Raw genomic sequence first — 25,737 nt, 5'->3', positions numbered from 1 at the left:
TGAACAATCTTCTCGGTTTAAGTTACCAAAATGAAAAATAGCCGGTGCTGCATGTATGTTGCATTTAATTACAATTTCGAATACCGAGCTCGATAGCTGCAGTCGTTTAAGTGCAGCCAGTATCCAGTATTCGGGAGATAGTAGGTTCGAACCCCACTGTCGGCAGCCCTGAAAATGGTTTTCCGTGGTTTCCCATTTTCACACCAGGCAAATGCTGGGGCTGTACCTTAATTAAGGCCACGGCCGCTTCCTTCCCACTCCTAGCCCTTCCTTGTCCCATCGTCGCCATAAGACCTACCTGTGTCAGTGCGACGTAAAGCAACTAGCAAAAAAAAAAAAAAAAATTCGAATTTTATCGCGTTTTCAAAACAGATTAAACGGTCCTTCTCGAAACCTGTTTCTGTCTTAAAGAACCTATACACAGTCTGCCATTTTTCACTAAAATTCACATTGCTACGAATTATGTTTGCCATTATGTTATCCTTAGCTGATTTCTTCGCTAAATTCAATTTCATAGCAAGTTCCTTCAGTTCCTCCTTACATCCACAACCGTTCCCAACACTACTGTATTTATTACCAACTTGCACCTCCTTCTCGGTCTACTCTTTCTCTTTTATGATATAGTAGGTCTTTGCCATTCCTTGCCACATTTAAAGATACGCACATGTTTTCACATTCCTCAACAATTGCTCTAAATCCAACCCATTAGCTGTTTACATTTTTATTTACCATTTTCTGCCTTCATGATTACATTTTTTAAACTCCCCCATGCCTGTCTTATCAAACATATAGTACTGCCTAATATTCATACTTTTATAATCTTCCTTTCTTTCGAATTTACTTTTAATTACGACAAAAACTACTTTTTGATCACTTATACAACATATCACTTCATTTTCTCTATAGAGCTCATCAGGTTTTACCAGCACCACGTCCAGAATATTATTTCCTCTAATTGGTTCCTTCATTTTCTGATTTAGCTGTCCTTCCCTGATGAACGAACCTGTTTACCATTTGATGATCATGCGTACTGTCATTCGCATTACCTTCCCAGTTAACATTTAGTAAAAAGTGGTTTTCAGCTTCTACAAATGAAAATGAAAAAGTACGAGCATTTATAGGCCTAAGCAATATGCGTAGTATGGCTACTGCAAAAGATCACCATCTCTAACTATAAACCATATAGGATTCTCTACTAAATCTGCTGAGAAGGCGGAGAGAGATACGAATCAATATGAAAGCATGTACCATCGCCGGCAAAGGAACGTGTTATATCAGTCAACAATAAATGAAATATTTAGCTCAGAAGAGAAAGAAAGCACCGTCCGCTTCTAGACTTTCTAAGATATCTTTCATCTTGAGCTCTCAGCAAGATTTGCAATGAAATCTCCACCTTATATGGCGTGACTTCTTTGAGTGACACACTCTGTCATAGATATGCCAGACGGAGTTCAAACGATTCGTATCCCTTTTATTTTCGTATTGATAGAATCGGTAACACAACCAGAGGCGCTAAATATTCAGAAGAGCGCCATAGGAGGTGAGAACAGCTCTCGTGCGAATAAGGATGATAAATATTTAAGTAGGCTGGAAGAGGAAGTAGACAGACAAATGTATCAAGAAGGCAATAAAGAGGGAGTTAAAGAAGCCATGAGGGTAGTGAATTACTTACTTCTTGGGAAGGTGGACGAGAAAGTTACGGCTAAAGTACACAGTAAGTTCTTAAAGTGGATGGCTAACGGAAATCTTTGAGTTAATTGTATAAATGTCCAATGTTGCAGTGGTTGGGGGTTACTTTCTTACCATTGGTGTGGTCCATTTTAATGTTAGACCGTGACGAATCGAACATACAAGAGTGCCGATTTGAATCGGTTAATAGAAAAATCACACATGTCCATTCTCTGACAAAATAGGTTTAATGCATATATACTGCCTTAAAAAAACCATGCGGCATCCAAAAAAGCAAGGTCTTTTTATTCGCTAGCGATGTGATAGGCAGTTCATCATTGCAGGAGTATATGATTGCAAATTCAGACCAAATGAAACATTCATGTCGCAGTAAAGGGTGCCCAAACATTCACATCAATACACAGTGCAAACCCCCCACCCCCACCTCTGGCGGCAATGCAGGCGTGTATTCGCGGATGCAAACAATCATAAAGGTGGCCAGTGTCATCCTGCGATAGATTGTCCTAAGCATCTTGCACCTTTTGATGCAATTCGGCAATGGTTCTTGCAGGCTCTGGAGAACGCGTAAGTTCCCGCATCTACATGTCCCATACGTGTTCAATCGGCTCAAAGTCCGGTGATCTTGCTGGCCAGGGCAGTTGTTGTACATAACGTAGAACACGTTGCATCGCAGCAGCTGTATGTAGACGTGCATTGTCCTGCTGAAAAAGCACATCACCTTCCTGTCGAAGAAATGGCAATAGCATGGTGACAACAACCTGTGCAATGTAGCGGGCACTGGTTAGGTTACCCTCCAGAAACACCAGCTGTGATCATGAGTTGTAACTGATGGCAACCCCACACCATGAAGTCTGGGGTGGGACCTGGGTGTCGTGGGCGAATGCACTCAGGAATAGGCCGCTCACCAGAGTAGCCGTGCTTGACGGTATCATAGTGTCAGTGGTAGCCTGGCTAGAGGCACATGTGATCGTAATCCTGCTGCAAGCAGACGGTTCCAACGGTCTTTGGTGACACAGCAGGTGCAACATATGACCGGTTTTCGTTCTTTGATGATGTTCGGTCGGCCACCGCTGCTCACACAATGCGTCAATATTGACGTGCGTCTGTACGACGCGGACGTCCGGAGTCAGATCTACGGGTGTGGGACTCCACAGACCACTGCCGAAGGCAGCGACACACCACCGATACACTGTGTCCAACATGTGCAGTAATCCGTCGATACGTCCATTCAGCTTCCCGCAGGCCCACAATGCGACCCCGTTCAAATAGCTACGTGGCATGATTGTACCCTAGAATGAATGTTGCAAACACTTTTCACCTGTAACCTCAGCTCAGTTACTGCCTGCAGAGTCAAAACAGAGTACGCACGGTCAGGTTTTCTGATCGCCATCTGATAGCGATGTCCGTGACAAATGAATCACTAACACAACAACCCCTCTGTATACACATATGACACCCTGGTGCCACTAACACAGTCCTTGGGGATGTTGCACGTTTTTCTTGGCAGTGTACGTAAGCATGGGAACGTTTTATAAGTGCAGACCTTCATTTCGAGATTTACTGCTCCTAAACCTTACGTCATATCGACAGACGGATTGCTCTTCAGACGCCTCTTTTGGTGTTCTACATGGTTGTTCGTATGACTTTTCTCGTAACTCCTACAGTATATTTATGGGTTAGATTGAGTTAGAATGAGGTGAAATTTGTGTACATTTTTCACACATTACTTTATTTTTCGGATACTTATGGGGCAGCTGGAATGATAAAATTTGGCTAACGTATGGTTACTGTTCGTGTCAATGTGCGTGCTGAATTTGATGCGTGTAAAAAGTATCAATCAATCAATCAATCAATCAATCAATCAATCAATCAATCAATCAATCAATCAATCAATCAATCAATCAATCAATCAATCAATCAATCAATCAATCAATCAATCAATCAATCAATCAATCAATCAATCAATCAATCAATCAATCAATCAATCAATCAATCAATCAATCAATCAATCAATCAATCAATCAATCAATCAATCAATCAATCAATCAATCAATCAATCAATCAATCAATCAATCAATCAATCAATCCCCACTGACGTGCATTTTGGTCCGTCACCCAACTGGCAGATTCTCTATCATTATTGTTTCCCTTGACTTTTCTTAAATTTTTGCAAAGATGCTAGAAATTTATCAAACATGTCCCTAGGTAAATTATTCCAGTCCCTAACTCCCCTTCCTACAAAAGAATATTTGCCCCTATTTGTCCTCTTGAAAAATTCCAACTTTATTCTCATTTTATGATTTTGCCTACTTTAGAAAACTGCATTCATTGTAATAATCGCCCGGCCTCTTGGCTGAACGGTCAGCGTAGTCACCTTCGGTTCAGAAGGCCCTGGGTTCAATTCCTGGCTGGGTCAGATATTTTAACCTTAAATGATTAATTACCCTGGCTCGGAGGCAGGGTGTTTGTACTGCCCCCCAAAACTATCCTCCACTGCAATTACCGGCACTTTCCCATACACGGCAGATGCCACCCATTATTATTACAAGGACTGTGTCGAGCGAGTTGGTTGTGCGGTTAGGGTCGCGCAGCTGTGAGCTTGCATTCGGGAGATGGTAGGTTCGAATCCCACTGTCGGAAGCCCTGAGGATATTTTGCGGGGTTTCCCAATTTTCACACCAAGCAAATGCTGGGGCTGTACCTTAATTAAGGCCACGGCCGTTACCTTCCCAGTCGTAGGATGACCAGATTACAAACATGGAAATATGGGACATTTCGACTGCTGTCGATTATTAGAACCTATTTAAGATTAGAATTTGTTATCATGAACCGCAGACCTCACAAAGAGTACCATTTCCTTGAAGAAAACCAGTACTGATTCTTCTTCTTCTTCTTTCGAATGGGCCACCAGAGGACCACGTGCCAATTTCAATTCCTTCTTCTTTGTTCTTTCCTTTTCTTCCAGTACGCTTTCATCTGTTCACTATGTTTCTTCTTTCTGTCTTCAGACCACTTTGAACCAGTCTTTTTTACTTTCCTACCTTGGAATCCTTTATTTTCAATACTTTTTCCCGAAAGCCTTCTCTATTATTTATTTCTTCTGTTGTTATATTGTTTTTTTCTAAATCCTTTCTTACTTCATTGACCCAGCTTGCCGTTGATATCTTACCCCACAAATATCTGAAAATCTTACTGGTTAATCTACTATCTTGCATTCGATATAAATGTCCAAAAAACATAAGTCTCCTTTTCCTCATTACATCTGATATATTTTCTATTTTTTTATATATATATATTTCAGCATTACTTCGTAATTTCCAACCTTCTGCTGTGTTTTGTGGGCCTAATATTTTCCTCATGATTCGCCTTTCTAGTATTTCTAGTTTATCTAAATTATAGTTTAATGCCAGACATTCGCTTGCATATAGGCATTCTGGCTTCACTACTGTGTTGTAATGCCTTATTTTTTGCACTTTTGGATAGGCATCTTTGATTGTAGATATCTTTGGTGACACCATAAGCTCTCTCCATTTTATGTACCCTCTCCTCTACTGCAGATTTTTCTAAACCATTTTCTTGGATTATTTCCCCTAGGTATTTGAATTTTTTTACCCTCTCTATTTGGCCAATATCTGTTTTCAGAAATTTTTGTGCATCCCAAATATTTGTTAAAAATGTTGTTTTTTCTGCAGAAATTCTTAAGCCTGTTCTGCTGGCGATTCTTTCCAAGACATTTACTTGGGTTATAGCAGATGTCACATTTTCAGAAAGTATTGCAAAGTCATCTGCAAATGCAAGACAATTTATTTCGATCCTTTTGTTTCCTCTTCCTAACCCTATCGGTGAAATGTTGAGTTCAATAAGTTTTTCGTTCCAAATTCTCACTATTTTCTCTAGGACACAATTAAAAGGAATTGGGGATAGTCCGTCGCCTTATCGTACTGATTATTATTATTATTATTATTATTATTATTATTATTATTATTATTATTATTATTACTTTATTAATCTGTTTACCCTTCAGGGTTGGTTTTCCCCTCGGACTCAGAGAGGGATCCCACCTCTACTGCCTCAAGGGCAGTGTCCTGGAGCATGAGACTTTGGGTCGGGGGATACAGCTGAGCAGGAGGAGGACTACTACCTCGCCCAGGCGGCCTCACCTGCTATGCTGAACAGGGGTCTTGTGGGAGGATGGGAAGATCGGAAGGAATAGACAAGGAAGAGGAAAGGAAGCGGCCGTGACCTTAAGTTAGGTACCATCCCGGCATTTGACTGAAGTAGAAGTGGGAAATCAGGGAAAACCACTTCGAGGATGGCTGAGGTGGGAATCGAACCCTTCTCTACTCATTTGACCTCCCAAGGCTGAGTGGACCCCGTTCCAGCCTCGTACCACTTTTCACATTTCGTGGCCAAGCCGGGAATCGAACTCGGGCCTCCGGGGGGCGGCAGTTAATCATGTTAACCACTACACCACAGATGAGGACTACTTCTTCTTCTTCTTCTTCTTCTTATTATTATTATTATTGTACCGGGCGGTACACCTCCACGCCGCTAATTTAAAATGTGCGCCAGTTGAAACTCCTCTGCTGGAGGAAGTCTAAACTTTATCGACGGTATTAATTTTCAAGTTTCTCAGAAGATGTCACTAGTTTGGAGTTTTTGAACTGTGCCACTTTTGATGTATTTTTGTTTTACCGGTAGTAAGAAGTGTGAACTTTCCCTTCTAGAGGACACTACTGAAGAACTACAATAGTGCACCCTAGTGCGAAGAAAAAGAACTGTTCTTTTGGAGAAAATTTAATTTCAAAAGTTTGTTCTTTGTTAAATTTCCTTCTGTCATTGTTTAAGTTGGCAATATTAACCCTTTCTTTCCCCTTGTTTTAAATCCAGCCAATCCCGAATTTCTTTAATGAATTTTCCACCAATAATATGTTTCTTCTTCGTATCGTGTAGGGGTTTTCTCGGTGAACCAATAAAATGATTGTGGGCGGGTGTTTTCCTTCCTGAAACGCCTCGAACTTTCCGCGAGAGTATATAAACTGCTAATTTTAGGATCTCTGTGCCACTTCAGTACCATCTTTCAGTGTGTAAAGTACATAGCAGGGGGCGGGGAGCGCCTTTCTTTGGGGAGCAGTTCTACACCAAGGTAATGGTCTTTTAATATCTTCTTTTCTTGCTAGCTCAGCAGTTTAACTCTCGGGGCGGGTCCGAAGCGTTCCTACCATGTAACCTTTTCCTAAAATGTAACGTCTCTTAACTCTATTCTCTTTAAAGTCACATATTGGGATAGAGAGTGCTTAACCCTCTCGAGCTCCCACTCATCTTATTTATTTTGAGGTGAACTTATTTTTCACAACCGATTCTTCCTTAATATAATGTAAATTGTTCTTTTCTGAAGTCACCTCTGTAGTATGGGATTAGCCCTTGCATTAACGGCCTAGTGCCAAGTAGGTTTTAAATAAAGTGTATTAGGAGTGCGGAGAGCTTCCTTTCAAGTTGGTATTTTAGAGGCCATATAATTAACCTTTTCTCACTTAATAGGCTTCAGTAGATTGGGTATTTTACCCCTGTGTTTATGTCCGTTGAGGACAGCTTGAAGGTGGAGTTTGGTGTGGCCTGGGAGAGGCCTAAATTTGAGAGCGGGTCGCTCTTTAGTGTAAATTGTTGTTGTTGTACGCCTCGAGGAGACTTTACTGTGTAATTTGGAGCAAGTGCTCCGGGGCTTGATTGTGGTCTTCTGCCCCTCTGTTAAATCTTGTTTTGAGGTAAAGTTGGGCTAGTTGCCCAAGAATTGCGAGGTCGGGGCTCGAAGCCCGAATCCTGTAAATACTGTAATTGTACTTTTGTTGCCTTACTACTCTGTACCTGCCATTCGTGTTATTTCTGAATTTTGGAAAGAAAATATAACCTTGTTAAATTTTACATTAACTTTAATTTCGTAGTTTGAGACCTATTCACACCCGCACCTTCTTTCACCTCTACCTACCACGGAAATCTCCGTAACAAGTGGTAGCAAAGCGTGGTTGAATGGGTCTCTATTTAGCCCCTTTTGACGGCTAAACATTGTTTTGTTCTGAACTCTAACCATTTTCTCAGTTGCTGGAATTTTTTGAGTTTTTCAAAATTGTTCTGTCATCATGCCCGGTCCTCGCGATGTTCTCCATCTTAACTATTTGCGCAAAGAGGAGTTGATCTATGAGTTAACTATCAGAAATGTGCAATCTGGAGGCACGGTTGCGATAGACACCAACAAGCTTAGAGAGTTCCTTGATTTGCCCATTTCCATCCCCAATTTGGGAGAGAAAGAAATTGACGACTCTCTTTCCACGATCACCGAGAATACTACTGGGCTAGCATCGGTAGTTAGTTTTTTTGACGAAAATGATCCTTCTCCTAATCAAATTAAGCGTGTGCAAGCCAGGCTATATCATTTTTCAAATAGAGTTAACGATCTGTTGTCTCTGAAGTTGAACGACGTTCAGAGGAAGGAAGCTAGTACGTTGCTTGAAAGTATTTCTGAATTATCTAGCAAGGTCACTCAATTGTTAACTGGGGAAGTTCCTTCCAAAATTGATCAACCCACCACGATGAATGTAGGTAGCGAGGAAGAGCCTCCTAAGGGAGAAGCCAATAGGATAACCGTTGCCGCTCAAACTATCTCTGCCCCATTGGACAACGAGTCTGAACGCCGTGCATCGTTGAGTAATATACGTTCTGAATTAACTTCCTTGCCATTGAAACCTTTACCTACTATGTCACCCGGGTTTAGCAGCTTGCCTCATCCATTGGCAATGTTGCTCAGAGGTATCTCTAAGTTTTCCGTTAATACCACCAGTGACGTAATTTCATTTTTAAGATTTTTAGTTGAATTTCAGGATCATGCTCTTGTGTTATCTCTTTCTCCATGTCAAATTTTGCAAATTATCTATCCCCATGCAATAGGTATTCTCTCAGACAAAATAGATAGAGCCATTGCCGAGCAATCATCGATTGAAGACTTCCACGCCCACTTGCTAGCTAACTTCATCCCGGCCAGGGCAAGGTCCTCCCTTATTCAGAAGTACTATTATCGGGTACAGCGCTTGGATGAAAACTTGGCAGATTTTATCCAAGATATTAAGTTCTATACTAGGGTGTTTGCTCTTCACTTCCCGGAGGATCAGATTGTACAAGCTATTGTGGAAGGAATTTCACCATCCTATAGGTCATATTTGTGTTTCGCGGCGTGCCCGCAAACCTTCTCTGAACTTGAAGCATTGGCCGTCTCAGCGGAAGGAGTTAGATACGCCGACTCCTTGCGTGTCGCGAAAGAACCCCCTCCCTCTTTTAGTAATCTTCGGCCTCCGCCTCGCCGACCAGTCACACCCCGTAAATGTTATGCTTGCGGGTCGCCCGACCATCTGCGCAATAAGTGTCCACTGATCAAGCCGAGTGGACAAGGAATGGGGCCGGTTCATCACAAGGCTGTTTTAAATGTGGGGCTTTCTCACATATCGCCAAAAATTGCCCAAATTCAAATAGCACCCCCTCCTGCTCAACTTCTGGTGCAAACTCCACCAATGCCAATAATAAAAAATGACTACTGGCTTCGGCTGAGTCGACTAATCCCTCTTCCCGAGGCTCAGCCCCTGGTAAACAGGTCGTAAATTCAGGGAATGTTCAATCTGCTAATCTATCTTTTGAATGCCCCAAAGAATGTCTTCGGATTGCGGCGGATACCCCCGCACCTGTTCCGTTCCTTAAGATTGAGTTAAATAACGAGCCTATAACAGCTCTATTAGATTCAGGCAGTGTTTGTTCAATTATTTCGGACCAATGGTATTCTAAATTGAAGTCTGTTTGTAAACTACCTGACTATGGCTCATCTACTGTTCAATATGTTTCGGCTAATTCATCTCCATTAGAAATTCTAGGTTCTGTACAGGTCAAAATTCGTATTTTTAAATTTACATGGAAAACCAAATTGTTTGTGGCTAAGCACTTGTCTTGCCCCATTATATTGGGAGCTGACTTCTTTTCTTACACTGGTCTTGTGCTCGATCTCCAGAGTAGGTCGTGCACATTCAAATTTGCGTCCAATTGTAAAATTCCCTTGTTAAAGTGTAATTCGGTATCATGTTCATCTATTTCGCCTACCCAGGATGAGATGTTGTTAGACCTTAGGCATCTACCTGAGGAGCAGGCTGATAGTATTCGTAAATTATGTCAGTCATTTCCAGAGGTGTTCTCTGATACTCTTGGTGTTACTGACCTTATTGAATACAAAATTGAGGTCACGGATTCGATTCCTGTCCGTTTTCCACCTTATAGACTATCTCCACCTAAAATGAAGGCTCTGAAAGAAATCATCGATCAGATGTTGAAGGATGGTATTATTAGGCCCTCTAAGTCGGCGTATTCTTCGCCTATTTTTCTAGTCCCGAAACCCCAAGGAGGCTTCAGGCCTGTCATTGATTATAGGGCTCTCAATCGGAAGGTGGTGCTGCAATCCGTGCCCCTTCCTGACCTTCATTCTTGTTTTTCATGGTTTCGTAAGGCCAAGTTCTTTACTATCTTGGACTTGAATCAGGCCTATAATCAAATTCCCCTGGCGGAAGAGTCTAAACATCTTACAGCGTTTGCCACGCACTGGAATTTATACGAATACAACCGCGTGCCTTTCGGGCTCCCCACGGGAGCAGCTGTACTCACCAGGCTGCTAGATAGGGTCTTCTCCGACATCAAATTTGAGTATTTGTATCACTACTTGGATGATGTCGTCGTATTTTCGGAGACATTTGAAGAACATCTAGATCATCTGCAAGAAGTTCTCAATCGCCTTCGTAAGGCTGGGTTAACTGTCAAGTTGTCCAAGGTTGCCTTTGCTAAGCCCTCTATGTCATTCCTAGGGCATATTGTGTCACCTGATGGTGTCGCAGTCGATCATTCTAGAACACAGGCCATCCGTGATTTTAAACCTCCCAAGGACATCAAAGGTATCGCCAGATTCATTGGTATGGTGAATTTCTTCAGGAAGTTTATTCCTAACTTCGCTAATAGAGCGGCGCCCTTAAACCTTCTTCGTAGGAAAGGCATCAAATTCGAGTGGGGACCTTCTCAACAAGCCGCTTTTGAAGATCTTAAATTAGCTCTCTGTAATGCCCCTGTCCTTGCTATGCCGGATTTCTCAAAGAAATGCATCGTCCAAACTGACGCATCGTCGTCAGCAGTTGCTGCGGTCCTTCTTCAAGAGACTGAACTAGGGAGGCGACCCATCGCCTATGCATCTAGAACTCTATCGGCTCAAGAAGCAAAGTACTCCATATATGAGCTCGAAGGTTTGGCAGTCTTATTTGCCTTAGAAAAGTTCCGTCTCTATCTGGAACATGTCAAATTCGACCTGGAGACAGATAATCAAGCATTAAGCTGGGTCTTAGGTAGGCCGCGTCGTACTGGTCGTATAGCCCGTTGGGCCATCCGAATTTCTGCCTTCCAATTCGATGTCAGGCATATCCGAGGTACCGAAAATGTTGTTGCTGATGGACTCAGCCGTATGTTTTCCAACGAGGTCGAGACCCATAATCCGGTCGATAGTTCTTCACCTCCCGAGTCCATGCTATCTGAGGTTAATGCCATCTTAACAGATGCTCCCATGCTCTTTAGGGATATCGAGAAATACCAACGTGAAGATCCGACGCTGGCTACGATAATGGAAACCCTTTCTTCTGGGGAACATGTTGTCCCTTATGTTCTGAGGAATGGTGTTCTATGTTGCCCTTCGAGGCATGATAAGATGATGAAGGTTGTCGTTCCAGCTGTTCTTGTGCCTATGATCTTCAAATACTATCATGAGACCCCATTAGGAAGGCATCTTGGAATCTTTAAAACTCGTGAAAAGATTCGTGAAAGGTTCATCTGGAAGGGTATGGACGGTGAAATCCGTGAACTAGTAAAAGCTTGTAAATCTTGTTTGCTTAGTAAACCAACCATGTCCACCAAGGTAGGCCTTCTGTCTTCGCATCAAGCGTCGCGCCCCATGGAACGCCTGTATATTGATTATGTAGGACCCTTCCCCCAGTCAAAGGGAAATGCCAACAAGTTCATCTTTGTATGCGTAGATGGTTTTACAAGATTTTCCTGGTTATTTCCGACTAAGCTGGCTACCACTCAGTCCACCATTACTTGCCTAAATTCTATTTTTGCTTCTTTTGGTCCGTGCCAATATATTGTGTCTGATAATGCTAAGGCGTTCACATCAAATCTTTTTCGTAAATTCTGTTTTGACTTGTCCATCTCTCATGTAACTACTTCTGCTTATTACCCTCAACCATCGCTGGCTGAACGGGTTAACCGTAATCTCAGGTCCGCACTTATTGCCTATCATCATGAAGATCATTCCAGGTGGGACACGTCCTTGCATTGGTTAGCTTTTGCTTTGAATTCGGCGGTTCATGAATCTCACAAGTTTACTCCAGCTTCTTTGATGTTCAAGTTCGTTCGCAACACGCCGCTCTCTAACCTCTGGTCTCTGAGTGACATTCTACCCGAGACAATATATCCGGACAATATTAAAGATCTTTGGAAGAAAGCTAAAGCCAATCTTAAAGTCTCTCATGAAAAGGTTAGGGAAGGATATGATCGTGGACGGAGACCCACCCCTTTGAAGGTAGGTGACCAAGTTATGGTCAAGAATTTTGTTCCCGCGGGCAAGCTTGCCCCCAGATTCCATGGGCCGTGTGTCATTCTCGATTTCCTTACGCCGGTTACGTTGTTATTAAGCAATCCAGCCACCGAGAGGATATTTAGGGTTCACCTGTCACAGGTGAAACCGGTGTAACTTCTGTGTTAATATGTTTCATATTATTTTGAAAGAAATCGGAAGGTTATATTTTTTTTTGAGTTTTCACCTTTAAGGCATTCTGCCCCTTCTATAATATTTTGTTTTATAAGTAAGCAGTTTGTAAACCTCTCCCGAGCAGGTGAACTGCCGGCGGCTGGTCTGGCCGTTAAAATCATCAATGTTTGAAGTACATATCCAGCTATATGGACATTCCAGTTCAATTTTACTACCTTTTCTTGGGAATTCAACAGCAATATTTGGTGGACTTTGAAAATTTTCCTCAACTTTAAAAACTAAAGTTTTCCTTCTGAATTCAACTTCTACAAACATAAAGACTTTACTTCACCAGATACAACAAAAATTTTGAAACTGAATCAAACCAAATTAAGAAAATCTTATAAATACTTCTGCAATTAATCTCCATATCAACATCAAAACTTGAATCTTATTTTCAAACAAAAGTTTATGTTCTTCTGTGTTACCCCTTGGAGGAACTTTTGGGGGGGGGAGGTCTGTACCGGGCGGTACACCTCCACGCCGCTAATTTAAAATGTGCGCCAGTTGAAACTCCTCTGCTGGAGGAAGTCTGAACTTTATCGACGGTATTAATATTTAAGTTTCTCAGAAGATGTCACTAGTTTGGAGTTTTTGATCTGTGCCACTTTTGATGTATTTTTGTTTTACCGGTAGTAAGAAGTGTGGACTTTCCCTTCTAGAGGACACTACTGAAGAACTACAATAGTGCACCCTAGTGCGAAGAAAAAGAACTGTTCTTTTGGAGAAAATTTAATTTCAAAAGTTTGTTCTTTGTTAAATTTCCTTCTGTCATTGTTTAAGTTGGCAATATTAACCCTTTCTTTCCCCTTGTTTTAAATCCAGCCAATCCCGAATTTCTTTAATTAATTTTCCACCAATAATATGTTTCTTCTTCGTATCGTGTAGGGGTTTTCTCGGTGAACCAATAAAATGATTGTGGGCGGGTGTTTTCCTTCCTGAAACGCCTCGAACTTTCCGCGAGAGTATATAAACTGCTGATTTTAGGATCTCTGTGCCACTTCAGTACCATCTTTCAGTGTGTAAAGTACATAGCAGGGGGCGGGGAGCGCCTTTCTTTGGGGAGCAGTTCTTACACCAAGGTAATGGCCTTTTAATATCTTCTTTTCTTGCTAGCTCAGCAGTTTAACTCTCGGGGCGGGTCCGAAGCGTTCTTACCATGTAACCTTTTCCTAAAATGTAACGTCTCTTAACTCTATTCTCTTTAAAGTCACATATTGGGATAGAGAGTGCTTAACCCTCTCGAGCTCCCACTCATATTATTTATTTTGAGGTGAACTTATTTTTCACAACCGATTCTTCCTTAATATAATGTAAATTGTTCTTTTCTGAAGTCACCTCTGTAGTATTGGATTAGCCCTTGCATTAACGGCCTAGTGCCAAGTAGGTTTTAAATAAAGTGTATTAGGAGTGCGGAGAGCTTCCTTTCAAGTTGGTATTTTAGAGGCCATATAATTAACCTTTTCTCACTTAATAGGCTTCAGTAGATTGGGTATTTTACCCCTGTGTTTATGTCCGTTGAGGACAGCTTGAAGGTGGAGTTTGGTGTGGCCTGGGAGAGGCCTAAATTTGAGAGCGGGTCGCTCTTTAGTGTAAATTGTTGTTGTTGTACGCCTCGAGGAGACTTTACTGTGTAATTTGGAGCAAGTGCTCCGGGGCTTGATTGTGGTCTTCTGCCCCTCTGTTAAATCTTGTTTTGAGGTAAAGTTGGGCTAGTTGCCCAAGAATTGCGAGGTCGGGGCTCGAAGCCCGAATCCTGTAAATACTGTAATTGTACTTTTGTTGCCTTACTACTCTGTACCTGCCATTCGTGTTATTTCTGAATTTTGGAAAGAAAATATAACCTTGTTAAATTTTACATTAACTTTAATTTCGTAGTTTGAGACCTATTCACACCCGCAGAGTTATTTTACAGGTCAGTAAATTTACCGACAGGAGGCTGGTACGTTTAAGCAGTGTCGACAACTCACAAAAATAAAAAGGTAGCTAGCCTGTATCTATATAAATAAAATTGTAGGGGGTCCGCTGTCTGTAATTTCTTTTGTTTTGCCAATTTTTCAGATATTTATCCGTTTTAGGTCAACTCAAGACCGAATTGGTGGTTTTTACGTTTTGTGTCTGTTTGTTTGTCTGTTTGTCTGTTTGTCTGTTTGTCTGTTTGTCTGTTCCACCATCACGTCGAAACGGCTGGATAGATCTCAACCAAACTTCATATTTAGAGTATACTCATCCCGGGGAAGGTTTCGATATGCACATCATTTTAAAATCTTTGAATACATGGGGGGTTTATAGGAAAACCAGAATGATTTTTCCACCATCACGCCGAAACGGCTGGATATATCTCAAGCAAACTTCATATTTAGAGTATACTCATCCCGGGGAAGGTTTTGATATGCATATCATTTTAAAATCTTTGAATACATGGGGGGTTTATAGGAAAACCAGAATGGTTCTTCCGCCATCACGTCGAAACGGCTGGATAGATCTCAACAAAACTTCATATTAAGAGTATACTCATTCCGGGGAAGGTTTCAATATGCATATCATTTTAAAATCTTTGAATAGACGGGGGTTTATAGGAAAACCACAATGGTTTTCCTCCATTTTCTCTTATACTATTGATTTTCTGTAAACTTCATTTACCGTACGTGAAACGTGTCTTCATTATAAACAACTTTCGTTATGTTCATAATTTATGTTACTCTTCACATGACGGAGAAATTTACAATTTTCCGCTGGTATCATGCTCTGCATTGAGTGACCGACAGACCGACAACGAACCTACAGGTTACCATGGCAACGTCTCTGACTGCATGCCAGCAGGGAAGTAACGTATTGCCATTTTCCTCATCATGCTTTTAAATTCGTAGTTTTTCCTTGGGTAGAAGGCAAGAGAGGCGTCAATCGGCCTATCTGCGGGATATTGGCGGAATATCGTTGGATGTTATAACCGCCCTCGAATAGATGAAGTAATAACACTATTAGTCATCTTCTTATTATTTGTTTATCTAGGAATCACTGGGCCTAAATTTCTCCTCTGTTACCGCTTTATTATATCCATAACTCACACTAGCATAATTTATTGAGAGGCATTTGATTTTCCAATACATTCACTTGGCATTTACATATTTGTCGTTATCCGGCTGTCCTCAGTTATAATCCATTTTCTATTACTTTCAACTTTCTTACCTGTATTATTTTCTTCCTTAATTACGCCGTATGTACGCGAGTGCTACAAACTACTGGATGTATTTCCACCAAGACTCATATTTAGAATACACCTGTCCTTGATAGGTTTTTGGGCAAATATTTTTTCTAAATCCCTGAACTGACTGGGGGTTTATACGAAACCGAAACAGTGATTTTGCACTTCCACAAAATATACACAACCAACGTTAATTTAAATCTACCTGCCTTGGTAGAAATTAATTTCTAAACCTTTTTTCTCATGTGCATCATTTCGATACGAGGATTAATAAGGGAGATATCATTAACGGACCGTTTTCCTGTACAAGTCCCATCGGACTTAACTCACGAGCGGGTGCGTGTAAAGCGTATTCCTTATAACTTGAAAACTACTGAAGACATTCGAACAAAAATTTATATTAACATCCATCTATCCAAAGGTAGGTTTTAAACGTAAATAACATTTCATGTTCCGGAATGGACTGGCGGTTTATAGGGAACCGAAATGGTGATTTTACTCTTCCACAATATATACAAAATAAGACCAACCTGACCGGAAATCGACCAAACGTGATGGAATTCCACATCTAAACCTTTCTTTTCTCATGTGCATTTTTTCGTCAGGAGGATTAATAAGGGAGATGTCATGAATGGTCACTTTTGCAGGTAAAGTCCAGCGGACATAGCCCATAAGGCGTTTTACATGGAGCAGATTCCTTATCTATATAAATCAAATCGTAACGACTGTGTGCCTCTACACTGACTATTTTGGCAAAATTTTCGTACAGATTTCCGTTTAAGGGGTAATAATGACCATCTCCATAATTTTTGGTTTAGTTTCCTGAAAGTCCTAATTTTTACCCACCTCGCCCAAAATCCAGATTGCGGCATAATCTGCCAGAAGAAAAAGAAGATAATTGAAATTTGACAAAATTATACGTTTTAGCCTGTAACGAACGGAAAACATCCTGGATCGTTAAATTTTTCACTTTTTATCCCCGAAGAATATCGAAATATGCAGGCAATTTTAATGATGGTGCAGACCTTCGGAAATTCCTATCACATAACGGATTGCACAATCTCCGTTTAATTTGGAATGATCTACAACCTTGGTCTTATGACTTTTTGCCGTATCTGTATCCATTTTACGTTTGATTTTTCTCTGTTAATCGATGTTAAGTCAATTTGGAATTTTCACATGCATAATTCATACTTTCAATTACTTATATGAAATACAGAATCATCAAACTCTTCACGAAAATTGGCCCACCCAGTAGCCATATGTGAGCCAAATGCTATGTATGTAGCTGTCACATAATTATCCGAAAAGTAATGTAATGTGAGATAATCTTACAAAACCTTTACCCTGTTCCACGTTTCGAACTCAATCTGACCCAAGAATAGATGACATATCATAGGACCAGCCATTTAGGCCACTAAATCCGGCGTGTCTTATGGTACAATCCTTTGTCGATATGACGTACGTTTAGTAGCAGTTAATCTGTAAATGAAGGTCTTCAATATTGTAAACACGCATATACTTTCGTATGTCGATCTATATATATTCACTGATGTCGATTTTTAGCGATCGAGAAAGGGTGGGTCTGCTATTGTAATCAGTACTCCCCACACCGACTTTGACTGGCAGTAGGAAAGGGTTCCTTCTCCAACTCCTGTGTAATTGTCATTAGTAAGGAAGGCCTACAATTGTAATGAATAGTTCCCTTCTCGATTTGACTTGCAGAAGGCAAGTGAGCATGCAGTTTTGTTTAAAACTCCCCTACCCGATTGTGTTTGGCAGTAGGCAAGGGTGCCCGCCATTATAAAGAAATGTCCTCATCTAAAATGTGACTGGCATTAGGCATAGTGGCCTGCTATTTTGATGGAAACTCACCAACTTGGTGTGACTGGCAGTAAGCTGGCTGGCAGTAGGAAAATGGGCCTGGCATTATAATGATAACTGCAGAACTCAATTTCGAGTGATAGTAGGGCAATTGCCTGCCATTATAATAGAAACTCCTCAACTGTAATCTGTCTGGAAGTAGGAAAGGGGGGCTGCCATTTTAACGAAAACTCCCCAAATCGATTCTGTCCGCGTAGTAGGCAATGGGGCCTGCAATTATAATGTAAACTTCCCAACTCGATTGTGAATGCCAGTAGGCAAGTGAGCCTGCCGTTATATCACAAATCCGTAACAAACACTTTACATTGGAAACAACGTACGGGGACCTCCCATGCTCTTTCTCGGACAACGCTAAGAGACATGCAATTTTAAAACAATCTTATTTACTGCATGTACACTATTTACTTCGATATTCGAATACAATGTAGAATACCGTAGCGAAGCACGGGTACATTCGCTAGTTAAAAATATAGCTAAAAGTGGCTAAAATTACAGACTAAAATAGTAGCTTAGAAAAGGCCAGATGAACTCACCCAATTATTGAAAAGTAAGGTCTCCTTATTCTGCTCTTCGTCTCCAACAGCACTACTAGAAATAGCAAAAGATACAGTAGCAGTTTTAGCACCACGCGCGAAAGAGTATGCTGCTATGGTGCCAATTATTTTTTTATATTTGCTTTACGTCGCACCGACACAGACAGGTCTTATGGCGACGATGGGACAGTAAGGAGCTAGGAGTGGGAAGGAAGCGGCCGTGGCCTTAATTAGGTATAGCCCCAGCATTTGCCTGGTGTGAAAATGGGAAACCACGGAAAACCATCTTCAGGGCTGCCGACAGTGGGGCTCGAACCCACTATCTCCCGAATACTGGATACTGGCCGCAATTAAGCGACTGCAGCTATCAAGCTCGGTAATTATTTTAAGCACACTTGTAGTGAGTTTGTATGAATGGCAGCAAAACGTACAAGCAGAATGGCACCGAATGTTTGTGTCGTCATTTTATTCCTTGGTTTTCATTTTACAATACTAACGTGACCAAAGACACGTTCTACGTCGGCATTTGAATATGACAGTCTTAATAAAGGAAATGCCAAAAATGCATGTTGTTGATAGGGATTTTCTTCACTATTATCTGCCTCAACCCAAAACCTCTACTTTATTCAAGTATTTTCCTATTTGGTGTAAGTCAATTTTTTCCTCTGGGTTACCAGTAAGTTTAAGTATATATTATCAGAAATAACACCAAGCTCACGTGCGATATCAACAGTTGAAGGCTTCAGTACTTTCAGGGTTTCCCAACAAGAACAAACTGTTGATCATTTGCGTAGTATTTGTATCGTGTGGAAGGCGTGACAGTAGTTCATCGGTCAATTTTACAGTAAAATTTGTTCATTTTTGGTGTATACTAAACTCACTGTTATTTATGATACTACGCCTGGTGATTTGCGAGTAGAGGACAATTTTTTTACCCAAACATTTATATTTTACCCTGTCTCTCGCGTACGCTTAATGAGCTTGTAGTGTGGAAGTCTGTTGTTCACTGATGCAGACTGCTGAAGGGATCGGACGTTCTTTCAAAGGTTATCACTAGGGCCCGGATGTTTATGCCCTTAAAATGTTAGAAATATATAAGCATTTATGACCTAAAAAGTATTAAAATATGACAATAAATATAACTTTAAAATGTTTTGGTAAAATTTTTGAAATCTTCAAAATCTTGTCGATGTTTAAATTAACATTATATTGAAAATATACTTTTAAAACTTTGTTTGGGAAATTTTTACCTTTTCTTGTAAATATTTGTGTTGGTACATATATCAAACAGTTGAATGTTAATAAATATGGTGTTCGAAGATACATTTCTAACATTGGTCCTCCGGCCTGGATGTGGATTTCAACGGCAAACTCCATGAACCTGGCAAGTTTTGGTATTTACAAGGTATCAAAGGATATAATCTAATGAAATACTATTACTTACTGCATCAATTTCGTGAAACATGTTGATTTTTGTGTGTTTTCAACGCATTGCCTTGGACATTTCGATTACAACATCTACCGCAGTGTTTACAAACTAACTTGTGCCAAAGAGAATAAGCGACCTGTACAAAACAACGGATTGCACATCGTTATAATGACAAGTAGCGTCATCTAGTGTGACATATGAGAACTAATATCCATGGCACGGAAATTCTACACGGTTACATTCGTGCCACATGATTTAGAAGGCGGAAATTAGACGGAATTGACACGTCGTAAAGACGACACCAATCATTCGTATTAATCTCTACAAATGCAACATGGATCCCGATACAAAGAGAGCTCTAATGAAGAAAAGATCCGTTCTTAAAGCCGGTTTAACACGCATACAAAGCTTTGTGAGCTCAGAACTTGATACGGCAGACACAACCTTAATCGAAGTAAAACTGAATAGGCTACTTTCTCTTAAGGAAGATTTCAAATACATTCAAACTGAACTCGAGCTAAATGATGACGAAAATATCGATTCACATATCGATTACCACCAGGAATTCGAAAATAATAGCGATCTTCTGGAAGCTAAGCTTAGAAAGGCTATCATTTCCCAGACTTCACATTTAGCTGACGAAGTACGTTCTCTTTCAACCAATGATGTAGCAAGGCAAATAAAATTGCCAGAAATCAAGCTCCCTACATTTGACGGTACATTAACAACTTGGCTTCACTTCAGGGACACCTTTCAGAACCTGATAGTTAATAACAATGATCTGTCAAATGTTGAGAAGTTTCATTACATGTTATCCTCGCTTAAAGGTGAAGCCAAGGATGCTATTAGGAATATTGGCATTTCAGACTCCAATTTTACTGTAGCTTATGACCTTCTCGTGAGCAGGTATCACTCGCCAAAATTAATAGCTGCTGAATATATTAAACAGATCCTAGAATCACCGGGTAAAGTATGTTCAACCGAAACAGAGATACGCCAACTCGTAAATAAATTCCGAGGTAGCATTGATGCGCTGAACGCACTAGATGCTAAGATAAGCATTCTAGATCTTCTCCTAAATGAGCTCCTACTATCGCGAGTGGATAAGAAATTGAGACTAGAGTTCGAAAATAAACATTCTCATCTCGAAGCTGTAGAGTTTAAAGAACTTGTTAAGTTCTTGGAGAGACGTTGTCAGACATTGCAACTTTGTGCCTCCAACCCCTCTCCCAGTCTATCGCAAAACCATCAGACAAGTTCAAGGTCAAAAATCGCAGCTCAACAGTCATACATTACAACGTCAAGACAATGTTGCATCTGTTCAGATGAACATCAGCTTTATAGGTGCCCAGATTTTCTTAAATTAGATTGGGATGAAAGGTTCAAAGTAGTAAAGGATAAAAATCTATGCAGCAATTGCCTGAGCTCATCCCACACTTGGAAGGCATGTACATCAAAAACATCATGTAGATTATGTAACAAATATCACCACACGTTGTTGCATCATGAGACTGACCATATATCATCTCCTGCAAATCAAAACAACAATCCACAACAATCATCTTATCATTCTCTGAGAAGCACATCCAAGAATCAGATACTTCTGAGTACGGCTTTAGTAAAGATCAAGGACGGTCAGGGAAGATTCCATTTAATTCGTGCCATACTCGACAATGGTTCGCAGAGTAACTTTATATCCGAACACATGGTGCAACAACTGAGACTGAAAAAGAAAAAGACCAGCGCCATAACACTGCAAGCTTTTGGTGAACTCACATCCCAAGCAAACACAGCAGTGAATATTGAGGTTCACTCAACAATCAACGATTATCACTTCAACATGGAATGTATTGTTCTTCCCGGAATAACTGGCAATATACCTGTCTCACATATCAATTGCAAGGACTGGAACATTCCACAAGACATCACTCTCGCTGATCCTGACTTTCACATCCCTCGGGCTACCAATTTACTGATTGGCGCACAATTTTTCTTACAGCTCCTGCAACCCGGAAGAAAAAGCCGACAAGGGTACCCATGCCTACAGAACTCACAGCTAGGATGGATTCTCAGCGGAGAATATTCACAACTCAATCGAGAAAGGGAAGAGGAGACACCAACCAAATCGCTCTTTATCAGATCTGACCTCAACTTAGAAATACAAATTCAGAAGTTCTGGAGCCTCGAGGAAGTGAACCATGTTACACACTCACCTGAAGAGAAGGAATGTGAAGCCCATTTCAAGGACACCACAAGAAGAGATGAAACTGGGAGATTCATCGTAGAGCTACCCCTTAAGAGAGAGTTGCAACTTGGAAACTCAATGCAGACTGCCAGCCGACGTTTTCATCTATTAGAACGGAAACTACAAACTCAAGACGACCTTCGTAAAAATTACATCACCTTCATGAGAGAGTACCAGACCCTTGGACACATGACGGAACTTCCGTCAGAACCCGTTGAAGGAGAAAGATGTTATATGCCTCATCACGCTGTTGTCAAGCATTCTAGCAGCACTACTAAAACAAGAGTCGTATTTGATGGATCAGCAAGGACTGACAACGGTACTGCCTTAAATGATATCTTAATGGTAGGACCTACAATTCAAGAAGATCTTTGCTCAATAGTTATGAGATTCCGCACTCACAACATTGCTTTCACCGCTGATATTGAAAAGATGTACCGCCAGATAATGGTTCATCCTAAACATCGACACTTACAGTACATCCTATGGAGAGAACATCCTCAAGATAATCTAAAACCTTATGCTCTTAACACTGTCACATATGGCACGTCTGCAGCATCGTTCCTGTCCACACGATGTCTCCAGCAATTAGCACTTGAAGAAGCGTCCGAATTCCCGAGAGCGGCCGCGATCCTCACACGTGACTTCTATGTTGATGACTGTCTTTCTGGAGCAGATACTTTAGAAGAAGCCTTGGAGCTGCGAATCGAGTTACAACAGCTTCTCAGTCGTGCAGGGTTTCCTTTGCGAAAATGGTGTTCCAATAGCCCTGAATTACTGAACTCCATCCCAGAAAGCTTACGAGAAACTAAGCACTCGTTAACTGACAACGTTAGTGACACGGTAAAGACATTAGGGTTGACTTGGCATCCATCCACGGACAAGTTTCAAATAAACTGTAACGCAAATTTTCAAGAATTAATGGGTGATACGACGTTCACAAAGAGAATGGTGCTCTCAACGATATCCTCAATTTTCGACCCACTTGGATTTATAAGCCCTGTAGTAATCAGCTTCAAGGTTTTCATGCAACGTCTCTGGCAGGAAAGGTCAGGATGGGATGACCCTTTACCAGTAAACTTACTTGATATTTGGTTGAAATTATATGATCAGATCCCCACGCTTAATAGCATCAAGGTCCCAAGGTGTGTTCTCGCTGAAGGGAAAATCAAGTCCATAGACATCCATGGTTTCTGAGATGCTTCACATCACGCTTATGGCGCCTGTATTTACGTGAGGTCTGTGAACAACAATGGTGACGTTCTTATCAGATTGTTATGCGCAAAATCGAGAGTCGCACCTTTAAAGCAAGTCTCAATTCCCCGACTAGAATTGTGTGGTGCCTTACTGCTCTCCCATCTCCTGAAGAAAACACTTGCCTCTCTACAACTGCCATTCACTAAGATACAGCTTTGGACTGACTCGACAATTGTACTAGCATGGTTAAATGCGTGCCCCACTAAATGGAAGACGTTCGTAGCAAATAGGGTTGCAGAAATTCAAGAAATTGCTCCCTCGAATCACTGGTCTCATGTTAAATCACAGGATAACCCAGCAGATCTCGTCTCGCGAGGCATTGAACCAACAGACATGAAGAACAACATGCTGTGGTGGCACGGTCCAGCCTGGCTATGCTTAGACCCCTCAGCTTGGCCGAAACAAGAAACTATCTCCGACCCTAACGACTCATTTCTAAACACATTATCTTCGTTAAACCGACTACTCAGGACGATTAGCTATTGCCTCAGATTTGCTTCAAACTGCAGGAGAAACCCCGATGATCGCGACATGTCCCCGTTAAGGCCTCAAGAAATAAGTAATGCCCTCAATGTATGTATCAAGATTGTTCAAGCAATATCCTATCGCGAAGAAATTCATTGCCTCGAGCAAGGAAAGAACATTCACTCAGCTAGCAAAATTAGGAATTTAAGCCCGACTCTGGACCAACATGGCTTTCTTCGTGTTGGTGGAAGACTGTACAATGCATCATCCATCTCTTACGAAGCTAAACATCAACTTATATTACCTCCCAAGCATCACCTCACGAAACTTATTATTTTAAGTGAACATCAAAGATTACTCCACGCTGGACCCCAACTCCTGATATCATCATTACGTGGGAGATATTGGATTTCAAAAATTCGACAAGTCGTTAAAGGGTACATTCATTCATGCTTGCCATGCTACAAATTGAAATTGACAACAAATCAACAGAAGATGGGAAATCTTCCCAAAGAAAGAATCACCCCTGCAAGACCATTCCTGAACGTGGGGGTAGACTATGCTGGTCCATTTCTTATAAGAATTGGAACACTGCGAAGCAAACGAACGGGCAAGGCCTACGTCGCCATCTTCACTTGCCTTGCCACAAGAGCTGTACATTTGGAAGTTGTCTCAGACCTTACAACGGTTGCATTCATGGCCGCACTGCGAAGTTTCACGTCACGCAGAGGATGTCCATCAAATATCTATAGCGACAATGGCACTAACTTCGTTGGTGCTGCAAAGGAGCTGAAAGAACTGCAAGAATTTCTCCAAGATTCTGATCAAAACAGAAATATTGTCGAAGCTGCAACCACAAAGGGGATCGCCTGGCATTTCATCCCTCCATCAGCACCGCATTTCGGCGGAGTTTGGGAGTCCATGGTGAGTACCATCTGCGAAGAACTATGGGTAGCACGGTGCTTACCTTTGAAGAACTAACTACCCTTTCTTCCCAAATAGAGGCCTGCTTGAATTCTCGTCCTCTAACAAGACTCAGCGATGATCCTACAGACTTATCTTGTTTAACCCCATCTCATTTCCTAATTGGGGAACAAATTACTGCACTTCCTGATCATGACCTTGTTCACCGTTCCATAAACAGACTTTCCAGATGGCAACATCTTCAAAAGATGACCCAGGACTTCTGGAAACAATTGCATAAGGAATATATTAACACTCTGCAGCAGCGCCACAAGTGGACTGAGAAACATCCTAATCTTCGAATTGGAGATCTCGTGTTCATCAAAGATGACAACCTACAACCTCTGCAATGGCGAATGGGCATAATAGAGTCTGTTCACCCTGGTGAAGACAACCTCGTACGGGTCGCCACTGTGAGAACAAACTCCGGTATCATAAAACGACCCATCAAGAAGTTGTGTGTTTTGCCTGAGAATGAGAAAGAATACTAAAAGTTTCGAGTTACTCAGTGATGTGATTTATACATTTATGAACTCCCTGACTATCTGTGTTATGTGTTTATTCCTGAAGTGAATTATCTTTCTTCTTCCCTTCTTAAAAGGCCAGTGCCTTTTGGTGGCCGGTATGTTTGGGAAATTTTTACCTTTTCTTGTAAATATTTGTGTTGGTACATATATCAAACAGTTGAATGTTAATAAATATGGTGTTCGAAGATACATTCCTAACAAACCTAGTATATTCAATAATAATAAATAGTAATAATATTCGTATGGTAACCTATTTACCCTCCAGGGTCAGTTTTTCCCTCGGACTCTGCGAGGGATCCCACCTCTACCGCCTCAGGTGCAGTGTCCCGGAGCTTCAGACTCTGGGTCGGGGTATACAACTGGGGAGGATGACCAGTACCTCGCCCAGGCGGCCTCACCTGCTATGCTGAACAGGGGCTTGGGTGGGGGATGGGAAGATTGGAAGGGATAGACAAGGAAGAGGGAAAGAAGCGGCCGTGGCCTTAAGTTAGGTACCATCCCGGCATTTGCCTGGAAGAGAAGTGGGAAACCACGGAAAACCACTTCGAGGATGGCTGAGGTGGGAATCGAACCCACCTCTACTCAGTTCACCTCCCGAGGCTGAGTGGACCCCGTTACAGCCCTCGTACCACTTTTCAAATTTCGTGGCAGAGCCGGGAATCGAACC

The sequence above is a fragment of the Anabrus simplex genome, chromosome 9 (genome assembly GCF_040414725.1).
Source record: "Anabrus simplex isolate iqAnaSimp1 chromosome 9, ASM4041472v1, whole genome shotgun sequence".
NCBI classification, from domain to species: Eukaryota; Metazoa; Arthropoda; class Insecta; order Orthoptera; family Tettigoniidae; genus Anabrus; species Anabrus simplex.
Note: the sequence above shows the minus strand (reverse complement) of the source record.